Source organism: Rhododendron vialii, chromosome 10a, assembly GCF_030253575.1.
Source record: "Rhododendron vialii isolate Sample 1 chromosome 10a, ASM3025357v1".
NCBI lineage: Eukaryota > Viridiplantae > Streptophyta > Magnoliopsida > Ericales > Ericaceae > Rhododendron > Rhododendron vialii.
Genome location: NC_080566.1, coordinates 36,897,543 through 36,910,367, shown reverse-complemented (window position 1 = coordinate 36,910,367; position 12,825 = coordinate 36,897,543). Strand labels below are relative to the sequence as shown.

Here is a 12,825-nt window from a genome sequence, read left to right as displayed (position 1 = left end):
TTCCACACTCCCATACAACAGTTGAAAGGTTCCATAGTCAGCAGTGTGTCACTTTGAAAAGTAATAAGTGTTGACCTTATAGAAGACAGATTTGAGCTCAGATGAGCAGTCACTCAATGTTCTAATATGTATGGGTAGATAATGGTGCCCTGGAGCTGATATTTTTGGTAAAGAGTGTACCATAAATCATCCTCGATATTTAGTCAACCAAACTGAAATAAGGCATTCCTGAAACTAATTACCACTGAATGGAGAGACAGTTGAACAACTTCTCACTTCAGTATTTGATTCTTTCATGGTTAAACAACACAATGCCGGTACATTCAGCGACCTGAAAATACACCTACAGTGATTCCTTTCATTAAAATCCTAGGACAGTAAATCAAACCCTAGTGACTTTAGCTCAAGTGCTCAACTCATATTGTGCCCATTTCGTATCAGTTTGTTACCTAAACAAGCAAAGTCCATATTGGAAGCCATTTAAATATTTTAGCCCCGATGGTTTCATTATTTGAACCAAAAGTGTATGCAGCTCGCACAAGCATTTCATCAAACACGTTTCTTGCAACGTGCCGGCGTGGCATTCGACATAACCAAGAGTGACAGACAGACATAACCCATGTTGTTCCCAATCACTGGGGGTATGGGTGGGAGAGGATTGGAGACAAACCTAACCTTTGGCAATATGCACAAAGTAATTGTTCTAATAACTTCAACCAACACGATTGAGGTGTGTTCTTCACCCTATGTATGTGTGTGTGATTCAATCGCACCAATGGAAAAACGCCCAAAATTCATCAAGTTACGAACCCCGACAGTCGATTGAACAACTAAATTACACATGGCAAGAACATCAACACAAAGAGGTAAATTCCAATAACTACATATAAAAATAAAAACGCCAAAAATGTGCTTGAATTGTCGATACATGTGATATACAGCACTTGATTGAGTACGGGACCTAGGGTTTTCGTTCCTTTTCGTTGCAGTTCCGTACGAGATCGAGAGAGCTCGAACTGACTTGGTCTGATGAGAGAGAGAGAGATAGAGAGAGCTATGCATACCAGGAAGGGGAATCGATTCAACTAACCTGATGAACTAGGGATGGCAATGTTGGAAGTGTGGACGATTGAAGGCAGCGTCTCTGGGGTAGAGGATTCAAACAGATGCGAAGGAGGGAGTTGGGGAACAAGGTTGCTCTCGAAGGAGGGAGTAGGCAGCAGTCTTCAGAGTGTGGGGAGCACAGAGGAGAGAATGGCAGGAGTAAAACCCTAGAGAGGGGAGGATGTGGTTCGGCTGTGGAGAATGAGAAGAAAAAGAGAGAAGGAAAACGGAAAGGGATTGATATATTGAACGGTATAGTCTTAACAAAGGGCAAAATTGTCCAATTTCATCATGTTTATTAACCCATACCATGTATTGGTGATATTGTTTGCAGGTGCCATGTCTTGGTAATTTGAAGACTTGACACCATGAAAGTGGTGATTATTTCCAGTCCACACAACCTGCCGGTAATTCTCCCATTATATGATAGTGCTGGCACCATAAAGACGCTCTCACATATGGACAAACCCTGATTCTACACAGAGGAGAGGAATAATAAATGGAAAACACAAAAGGAAAAATTTTGAACCGAGATTATTGAGGCTCCGTTCCAGAACGGAGAAAAAGTCTTTATTTTTTAAGAAGGCAATTTCAAGTTAAAAAATTATGGTCTTATTGAAATCTAAAAATATGCAATATGGATTTTGTTTGAAAGATTTCATCGAGATCTTTTATACGATGCAAAAAAAATTAAAAAAATAATTTTCATTTACTTTATTTTTAAGTTTGAAAATGTGAAATAAGCTGCTTATTTTTTAAGAAGGTTTCTGGAACGGAGCCTGAGAGAAAGAGCTGGCACCATATGGACTGTGGGTCCCACACACCAAAAATGATACTCCAACCAAATCCATTGGGTCCCACAAGTGCGTGGGTTCCATACAATAGATGTGCGCAGTTTCCATACAATAGATGTGTGGAATCCACACTTGTGTGTGCAAAGTAGGTGGTATTGTTGCCCACACACCATAAATGAAACTACTAAACCAAACCCATTAGGTTCCACAAGTCTGTGGGCTCTATACATTATATATGTACAGTTTGAATGGAACCCACACACTTGTGTGTTAGTGGTGTGTAAGGTGGGGTGTGTTGTAGTATTGTTGCTCACACACTGAAGGTTTGTGGCAAGTGTGGGACCCATAGTACATATAAGCGTGTTTGTGTAAGGAGAGATTATTCCATGCCTCAGAGGCATGGCCATGTGGTGCCACAGGGGCTCTCTGCACCACATGGCTATGCCCCAAGGGCATAGTATAATTTTTCTTGTGTAAGTGTTAAATAATTGCTTTTTTTATGGTAGAAAATTAGCCAAACAAACTGAGGGTTTTCTTCTGATGAGATAAAATGACGAGAGGCTTTGGACGTCTATTGAAAGGGTAAACAGGACATTTTATAGTGTATAACTTGCGTTCGCAAAACGACCCTGAACACATGTATGTTCGAACATGTGTATCCTGAGCATTGTTGGATAACTAACAAATCCTCTTAATTTTGTATTTCCTTATTTTAAGGTATGATTAAACTAGCCCTCACCTTATAGTAAAGAATCTTTCTAACAATTTGCTTGATTGATCTTATAAAATACTACACTATCTGACATTGGTTTGTCAAACGATTCAATGGCCATAGAATAGATACCATTAGAATTGGTACGTGCTTGGAGTTTTAGTATAACGCTTGGGCTTGAGTCTCGGTGGGAGCTAAATATATTATATAGCTGTCGTAGCACGGATGAGAGCTTGTCTTCGATTCCAACATAAGTGTGGTGGCATTGATGACTATGTAGTGCTGAGGCTAATACTTCCCGACTGATAATGCACAGCAACGTTACTTGGCACTTTTTCGAAAACTTTAACCTGCAAAACTCTTCAGCATTGTCCAACGGTTGGGGTGGTTGTAGTGCGGCCGTGCATCAAAACTACGCCGTTTGGTTCGTTTTTTCATGTACCCAAGACAGTCACTCTCAAGGAAAATGAATTGATACCTTCAACCGAACTCACCCAAGCCCCCTCCTCCGTCTACAATCTCAACAGTTGGTTGCGTTTCGCGTCTCTAGATGAGAGAGGCACAAAAGAATCTCGAATTACACGATAGCCAGTTGATCCTTGACCGTTGATGAAGGGACATTTCCTCACGGAAGAGAAGGGTTTCCATTTCTTTGATCACCTCACCCTGGCGTTGGAGATTTATGTTCAGCGGGCACGGCATGTTGGAGAGTCAGGCCCTATCTCTGCTAAGCTCCAATTTGCTTGAGTTTTTAGTATTCCAAATGAACAAGGCAGACCCCTGCTGCGAAGAGAACCAATTGTTCTTGATCACCGGGGCGCAATCAACATGGGTGATCCACTTAGATTCAAATTTAAACACGCGTGGCACTTTTTTTTTAAGAGGATGGCAGTATTGAATAACAATGGGCAAGTGGTCCGATCCAAGAATAACTTCATGAAACACTTGACTACTTGAGCAAGGGGAAAATGAAACGAGTCCTCCATTCTACATTAGCCAGAGCCTGATCCAGCCTTGCCCGGATATTATCAACGCCTCGATTCTTGTTGGACCATGTGTAATTGATGAATTGAAACGAATGTTTGCTTTGCCTACATTATAAAATGATGGCTTTCTAAAGCTCGAGTGTGGCAAGATGTAGCAGAAAGATGAGAGAGGCAGAGAGAACTTGGGCGGGCTTCCTTTCGATTATGGATGGCGAGTGAATGAATCCTCGAATAGGATAGCGAGTGAATGAATCCTCGAATAATTCTTACGACAGTATTCACAAACATTTTCTCAAAGGACATTTAAAATCAAACGCCTGTTAAAAGTTTTTCACTAAAGCCTGTTCAAGAACACTAAAAATTACTACTTAAAAGGCGTGTTTCTGATATTCTTTACCAACCTTGAATTGCTCTTCGGAAGACTGCTTATTTGGCAAGAAATCAAATCTGGTGGCCTTCTTCAGAACTTTGAAAAACTGTGGAAATTTGATTAGACTTCGAGTGGTACTAATAAACAAACCAAACCACTCAAGTTCAACTGATATTCGAATCGGTAAAATCTTGATTGAAGATCACTTTATCACACAAACAAATCAAGGTTAAAACATTTTTGTCGAAGTTTTCTGGGTTTTCAAATTAAACTCAAACGATGATTTTTTTTTCTACTAATTCTCCTCTACTATCGAAATTTGCAGCCGTGGACATGAGCAGTTACCGGTACACAAAGAGCTTATTGTTTGCTATAAGTCGTCAGAAGCAAGGGGAACCCTCTCCTTCAACTGTAGAGTAACATATGACATGCATAACATTCCCCTCCCCTTGTATATTTGTCGAGGAATTCACGATCGCAACAGAGTTACACCAGTGCTAATCTAAAACCAGACCAATCTAGACATGGAAATATGGAGCTTCGGCAGAACATCGTCACAAAATACAAAATACAAAATACAAAATACAAAATACAAAAAACAAACAAGGTTAACGCATCCAAGTTCTCCAAACATTCGATTAAGAATCGCAAAAGTATATAGAAAATGCGTACAAATTCAGCAATTTACAATCCATCCTACACTTGCATGCTGTTCAATGGGCAAGACCAAGAATGACCGATAACATTCATAGAGACGTTACAATCAAACAGTTCTATAGAGCCCAGAGGACTGCTTACTCGATAACCGGAACTAGAGACTAGTATAAAAAAATAAAAAATAAAAACAGTTGTGTAAAAAAAAAATTTCGAAGCAAAAAATAATTTTTCAAAAAACACACTTTGTTCACTTAAAAAACTGTAAATACAATTTTAAGAAATTTTGAAAGAACTGTATTTACACAGACAGTTTTGAAAATTTAAAAACTATAAATACAGTTTTTTAAAAATATATTTTGTGTAAAAAACAGTTTTGAAATCTCAAAATCCGTTTACCAAAAAAATACTATTTTAAAAAGAGTTTTGTGTAGAAGAGTTTTGAAATTTCAAAAACAGTTTTTTTAAAAACACACTTTATTTACTTACACATTTTAAAATTTTTGAAAAAACAGTGTTTTGTTAAAAAAAAAGTTTCTGAAAAAAACAGAAAAAAATCTGAAAAATACAGTTTTTTAAAATTAGTTTTTGAAAACATTGTTGAGAAAGAGAAAAAAGGAAAGAGTGAGAGAAAGTTTTTGTATAATGATGGTGTACTTGATTAAGAGAGAGAAAATTTGGTTATTGGCAAAAGGTTGTTAGTTTTAATTATTCAAATGCCAAAATTTGATGAGTTGCTAAGAGGTTGTCAGGTTTGGTTATTCCAATGTGAGTATTTTTTTGAACAAACATTACTAACCTTAACAACATTTTGATTTTGATTATTCTATTTTGGATGCTCTAAGGCCATATCGATTTTACATGGCCTTCCTCCCCTCTTATGTCTGAAAACTTTAGCCGCGCGTGTCAAAAACTATTATATCTGCAACATATTGAATAACAATGCCGAGCAAAAACAAAATATAGAATCGAATATCAACATAGGCCATATTACATAAAAGGTTTCCAAATTTATGAAAAGAGAAAGGAGTAAGTTCTCGTTGACACACCGGCCAGTATATGCCGCGATCCATTTAAGAATGGAAAATGATATTAGCACTCCAAAAATTTATGCAGGCACTCCAAAAAACAAAGGAAAGTGACTTTGGAGTTACACTGATTTTGGAGTGTCTGTATCAATTTTTGAAGTGTCAATATCATTTCTCTTAAGAATAGCTAATAACATAAACAAGTTTTCGTAAGGAGAGTTAAAATGAACGAAAGTAATGCAGTTGGAAAAGAAAAGAACGAAAACTAAAAAACATGCAGAAACAAAAAAAAAAAAAAAAAAAACAATCAAGGAAAATTAAGAGTCTCTCTGTTGGTTGCCCCTCGACATGTTGATAAGCCTCACACATGACCATGATTACAAATACCCACATCTCTATGGGTCTTTTCAGGGGACGTAGCTAGTACACGTACGGTTGGCATTTGGAGGGGTTTGGGGTTCAATGGTGGCCATAGGCAATGGTTTTTTTCCGGCGACCTTCCGGCGGAATACAGGGGCCTGTTTGGATGGATTCACATATTAATCCATCCAACTAAAGAGAAATAAGCAAAAAACTAGTGTACTTATTAGCTGAATAAGCCAATCATCGGCATTTTTTAGCCAAACCAGACCTTTAGGCATGATGAGGCCTAAAGTTTTGCTTACTAGTCTCTTTCTTTGGTGATGTCCAAATTTTGTTGACTATTTTGGAGTTTCACAATAGAAGGACTGGCGTAACGACGAGTTGTCGTTGCACCGGTGGCACATATATCAGAACAAGCTGTCGTGAAATCGGCGCACTATTCGACGAAGGGAGATCCCTTCCCTTGCCAGTAAATCAACGGACGGATACTCCGCCCTTGAAAGACCGTGTAGAAGTTCAATGAAAAAAAAAATAACACCAATTTGCATGAGGATGGATGTTAATTTTGGGAGGAGTGCGTGCACGTGAAGTACTGGTCTGCTTGTGTGCATGCATGAGATGAGGTTTCGGTGGTTTTGTAGGAGAGGAGGAGGTGTTGACACCCCATTTTGCCCCTTCGGCGTTCATGGTGGAAATTCGGGGCTCGACAGGAGGACATGGAGTAAACCAAGTGCAGCAGAGAGAGGAGGAACGCCTCCGCGTCCTCTTAAAAATCAAGTATCAATCAATCGAATCCGAATCAAATTAATCCTTGATTTTAAGAGAGGAACACCTCCACAAGGGCTTTTTTGTCTTTTTGGTCTTCAAAGTATTAGCGAGTTGTTAATTTGGTCTGCAATGTATGAATTTAGCAAATTTGGTCCCCAACGTTTAAAATGTGTGTCAAAATGGTCCTCCTGCCCAACGGCGTTTGCCTCTTCCGTCAAAAAGGGTGGCACGAATGGTATTTCACCCCCTTTACATGTAACTTATGCCTAGTTTGGCATTATAAGCCAAAAGGCTCATTTTTTTGGACAAAAAAATTGCATTTGTTAGTTTTTCGTCTATTTTTTGAGAATATTGCTTCTTCATGATGAGAATAATCTAAAAAGTAAAAAATTACGATTGAAATCTTCTTTTTAACAAAGAAGAAAAAATTGGCTTAGGCTCCATTCCAGAACATCTTCTTAAAAAATAAATACTTATTTCACATTTTCAAATCAAAAATAATATAAATGAAAAATTATTTTTCAATTTTTTTTTCACCGTATAAAAGATCTCAATGAGATCTATCAAACAAGATCCATATTGATAGGAAAATTATTTACGTAAACACATGATTTTTGAGCTTGAAATTGCCTTCTTAAAAAATAAGTACTTATTTCTGTTTCCGGAACGGGGCCTTATTGGCTTTTTTTTGTCTTTATTAAAAAAAGATTGGGTTTGATTGTAATTTTTTTTACTTTTCAAATTCCTATCGTCATGAAGAAGCAATAATCCTCAAAAAATTGATAAAAAATTAACAAATGCGATTTTTTTTAACAAGGACAAAATAAATAAGTTGACAAAAAAATCTTGGATAAACAAAATCTCTCTCTGTGTTTTTTTTTTTAGTGTTACAATCTATATAAGAGGTGGGGGATGACATTTGGCGGGAAAAAGCTCTCCATAAGAAAGAAACGTGTAAAGGGGGTGAAATACCATTCATGCCTCCCTTTTGACGGAAGAGGCAAACGCTGTGAGGGAGGAGGACCATTTTGGCACACATTTTAAACGATGGGGACTAAATTGGCTAAATTCATACAGTGAAGACCAAATTGGCAACTCGCTAATACTTTAGAGACTAAAAAGGCAAAAAAGCCTCTCACAAGCCTCCAACAAAATATGTTCTCCACTTTCACACATATCTCTCTATACTCTACGGAATATATTTACAATGTACCATTTCTAACAAATTTTCAATTTGGAATAAAAGAGTCACACGGTTATTACTTCTTTTTACTTACTTTTATCGCCGGATTCTCACAAGAAAAATAGTTGGTCGACTCCGCACACCTCTTGATCGATCTCTTTTTTATTAACTAGCATCGTGCTCATTCGATGCACAAGTAAGGGTCATCATCGGGCCGGGCCGGGCCAGCCCGCCAAGTTGCTGCCCAAGCCCACCCACGGGCCGGGCCGACCAGGCTTCTCTTTTTTTTGGCGGGCCGGGCTACCGACCATAAATTGAAGCCCAAGCCCGGCCCACGGGCTAGCCCAATTGGCGGGCCAGCGGGCCAACGGACGAGCTTAAATTTCCTTAGGCAAAACTAAACCAAGGGAAAAAAGAAAGGGTTTTGTGGGATTTTAGGCTAATAGGCTAACGGGCTGCCGGGCGGGTATCATGGGCGGGCTGCCGAGCCGGGCCTACAGGCTGGCAGAGTAAAAATTCATAGACCCGAGCCCGCCCATTACAAACTACGGGCCGGGCTAGCCAGCCCGTTTTATGAGCTCGGGCCAGGTAAAAACCCGGCAGGGCGGGCGGGCTTTGGGCGGGTCGCGGGCTTCGGACTAAATGATGACCCTTATGCATAAAACAGTAAGAGGAGAAAAAGAAAAGGATTATTTTGGCTTACCATATATCGAACGGGCACTACACTAGTACGGAGTATATGTACATAAACAGTGGAGTAGATGGTCCAAAGAGAGAGAGAAAGAGAACTTATCTTTGGTGGAGCTCGGATTTCTATACCTGCATGTAAATTGTGTTGGAAAATATTATAGAATATAATATTTTATTTTTAAGTGTGAATGAAAATTGATTTATTTTGGAGTTGCATCTTTCTATTGGCACTTGTTCGCCGTGGACGGACGAGTCTTTCAGGAACAAATGTGCCTCTTTCCTTGGTGATTTTTCGTAGAGTTACGAGTTGACCTATAAATATTATTTCCCTCATTCATTTTTAGAGGTTGATTTTTCCTTCATTCAAGTCTATTCATATGAGAGAATTACAAATACAAGATGATTCGTCAGCCCTCCAATTGAAGTGCTGTTTTGAGGAGATTCCGATCAAGTAGTACTGAGAGATATTCGTCTAATGCAAACCATAAGTACCGTAGCGGAAGCGAAATCTGTCTTAAGTACAGAGTGTCACACACAAACACTCGCCTTAATCACCAATTTATTTCCATCAATTTTCAGGTTTTGAGTTCCGATTTTATTGGACTCATATTATCGATTTTTATCACAAATAGTAAACACAATTTTTCCAACAAATTGCCCCCTTTTTATTTTTTGAAGTTTTAGCTTCTCTATCCCTCTCCCTTTCATTTTAGCCAGAAGCACGCCTAAGATCGTTTTGATTTCGAGAGAGAAGCACGAATGGAAATTCCGGACAATACCGGACGAGAAAATGGAGAAAAAGAAGGAGAAAAAAGAATAGAGGAGATCGGAACGAAATCTGGCTCCTCTGGCGTATTCTCTGGGTCCTCGTGATCTTCCTCGGCGTATCCTCTGGCTCCTTGCGGTCTTCTCCGGCGGCTTATCGATCTTCCCACTGGTTAGTGGTGGTATTGAGAGAGAGAAGTGGGTTCATCTGCACACCGTTTGGGAAAAGTAAAGTTGTATTGGAAAAGTTACTACAAAATCAGTGGGTTTTCTTTTATCGGTACAAAGCAGTGGTTAGAGCCCACCGTTCGGGAATATAAAAACGCAGAGAATGAATGGAATAGTTGTATTGGAATGGTACAAGAGCATCTCCGACCCTTGACATCAAATTGGGAATGTCAATTTTTTTTTGAAGGTTATGTCAATTTTTTTTGAAGGCTGACGTGGTATTTTGGTATCTCCAATTTGACATCAAAACCTCCCCTTCAATTCTTATGTCAAATTCTATTTATTTGGCATCAAATTATCCATCTTCCATCCTTATGTCAAAATACAAATGGTCATTTTTTGAAATTTGGCATGGAGGAGGGAAGTTGTCAAAGTTGGCATGAGAAAGCTTGCTTCAAATCCATGTAGGAATTGACATCAAAGAAGGCTGTTGGATTGGATTGAACTTTGGTGTCAAATTTTACCGTTAACTTGTTCACGTAGGATTTGACATCTCCCATTGGAGATGCTCTAAGTGTGTGTATGTAGAGAAGATTTTTAGTGCCGAGCGCAGAGCGTGTACTACGTGGTGCCCGCTCAGTGCATCCGAGCCGTTCATTTCGGTTTTTGATGGCTCGGATGAGAGGAGAGGAGAGGAGAGAGTGTTTCAATCTGGATCCGAATATTTTGCTCGGGCACCATGTCGATTGGGTGACGTGGTACCCATCCGACACCCGAAAATTTCTCGTGTATCATAGAGCACACTCTTTTATCTTACTAGTTGGGGTAAATCCGAAACGGTATTGGTAACTGACCGGTATAGTACTGTACCAGTAAAAAAACTGTACGGTATTCAAAACCTTGGGTTGGATAACTTGGATCCGCTATCCCTAAATTTGACAGGATAAAAAGTGGATCGAACTCTGTTCTATTAAGGTTCTTATTTTTTAAATACTTATTTTTTGTTTTGCGAGATAAGTAATTATCTCATAATACATCACCTTTAATTCAAAAATAATTAAGTTTTAAATAAGTACTTATTTTAGTTACTAAAACGGGGCTTGAATCAAGTAAACGCTTACTGATATTAGAATGAGTTGATTTTTTTTAAAACTCTTACAAATATGTTTTAAACAAATTAAATGGCTACTATTGTCAACATGGGGTTCCTATTATTTTGATGTCAAAATTTGTGTTAAAGGTTGTGTCCCTTGAATGAACGCTCCCCATTTTTAAAGGGTAGTGATAATAACAAAATTGTTTTTGTTGGTGTCAAAACTCCAATGCATAAAGCCTTGTACATTACACATAGTACAAGCCTTTTGTATTATAGAGTTTTGACATGTAACGCCCTGAATTTTTGGGAACGTTAAAAGAGAAATTTTATTGAAACTTCAAAATAGAGTCTGGCTCTTTATTACATCATAACTCTCACAAAAGTACTTTTATTACACAAGGGAGGAAAACTAGGGTCCCTAACTACAGCTCCACCTGCTCCTCCATTCCAGCCAGCTCTTCGGCTCTGAAAGCCTCTAAGGTGTAGAGTTCTCCCTGTTTATCTACAAGGTCTGACACATTATACCGGCGTCGCCACCAATATAATATGTCAGGGTCACCAAAGGTAACACCGTGAGCTATTGGAGCTCAATAGAATAAATCGTACCCACTAACCCATAACTTACAAACAATAGGTCATAAAATCAACAGAGTACAAGCAGGTTTAACAAAAACGATTAACGATAGCACATCCATATTCACTATTCAAGTATCGTTGGTGTCTATATTTTTTTGTGTTTCTCCTATGCGACTCATCGTAGACTGTGTCTCCATTTTCACTTTTCATAACCAAATCAACATTTTCAAAATCCGTTTTTAACACACCCAACCTCGGTTCCGCCGTTTCGGGTTCCCGAGTATCCTCACAATGGTTCCGCTGCACCGGGTTCCCATTGGCACACGATTGCATTGGCTCCTTACCGCGGATAACCAAGCCATACCTCACCATGGCTCCGCCGCTCCGGGTTCCCATGGGAACGCACACAATTCAAAACCCTCGGTTCCGCCGCTCCGGGTTCCCATTTGGGGTTTTCGAAATCTAAACCCTTGGTTCCACCGCTCCGGGTTCCCGAGTATCCTCACAATGATTCCGCCGCTCCGGGTTCTCATTGGGTTTTTCACAAATCTTACTTTTGCACACGCACACAACTCACATAATGCCGTCCAAAACCGGTCATTATGTAGTTTCAAAATATTTTCTTCCTCGAAAAATATTTCCTTTCATTAATCACACCCTATGCGCCATGTTTCTACTTTCTCGATTCTCGTATCTCGTTACATACAAAGACTCTGCGGTAGGACTTTTTACAAACATAAATCATTCATTGTAATCTTGAAACTAAACTAGCAAGATCATCCAATTCTATATTAATAATCATGCTCATAACCATCCTAAAGATCAAAATACGAATACTTCTATTCAAGTGTCAAATTCTATCTTTCGAAAACCGTTCTTTCTTTCTTTTGAGAAATTCTAAGTAACATATGTTTATTCGGAAAATAAAGTCAATATATTCAACATACTCCCCTTCCTTTTCATCTTTTTAAAGAAAGCTCTTTTCAAGTTTCTCATGCATACAAGTATCGCACATAGCATTTAAAGCAATAGATAACCTTATCTACTTAAGAAAATACTCAAGAATATTCGGCTTATACTTAGAGATAGGAGATGATCCTACGTTATACATAGAGATAGTGAGTAAGATTAATCTACATGATCGTAATGTTATTTCAAGATTTTGTAAAACGAGCTTGCTAATTATTCCTAATACTTTAACTTGCCTTATCATAAACAAAAATAACTAAAGTTATACTAGGGAAAATGAGTAGAGATTTATCTACCTTGATCCGAAACTAGTCGGAGCCGAATAAGCTAGTTGGAAGTTTTCTACGAGCGGTGAAACTCGCAAATCTGGACCAAACTTTGGATGGCAGTAACTCGGTCAATATTTGACCGAATATGATCGTTCTTGGGTCGAAATCGAAGCTCTAGAAGCGCTCTACAACTTTCGTGAAGGAAGTTGATCCTAGAAACTACTTTAAGCAGGAGAAAAATGGAGATTTGTGAAGGGCAGTAGGCTGTCTAGAATGGAAATGGTTTCTAGAGAGAAATGAGAGCAAAGGAGTGAAGGTGTGAGTTGAATG

The 12,825-nt window shown here is 38.8% G+C and overlaps 1 long non-coding RNA gene across 1 annotated transcript; it reads right to left on the bottom strand.

Moving 5' to 3' along the window:
• Positions 1–70: 70 nt before the first annotated feature.
• Positions 71–1,520, bottom strand: LOC131304079 (uncharacterized). Its single transcript, XR_009192296.1, has 2 exons — positions 1,065–1,520; positions 71–331 (listed from the first exon to the last, which is right to left on the bottom strand). It is a non-coding gene; the product is annotated as an uncharacterized LOC131304079 (long non-coding RNA).
• Positions 1,521–12,825: the final 11,305 nt, after the last annotated feature.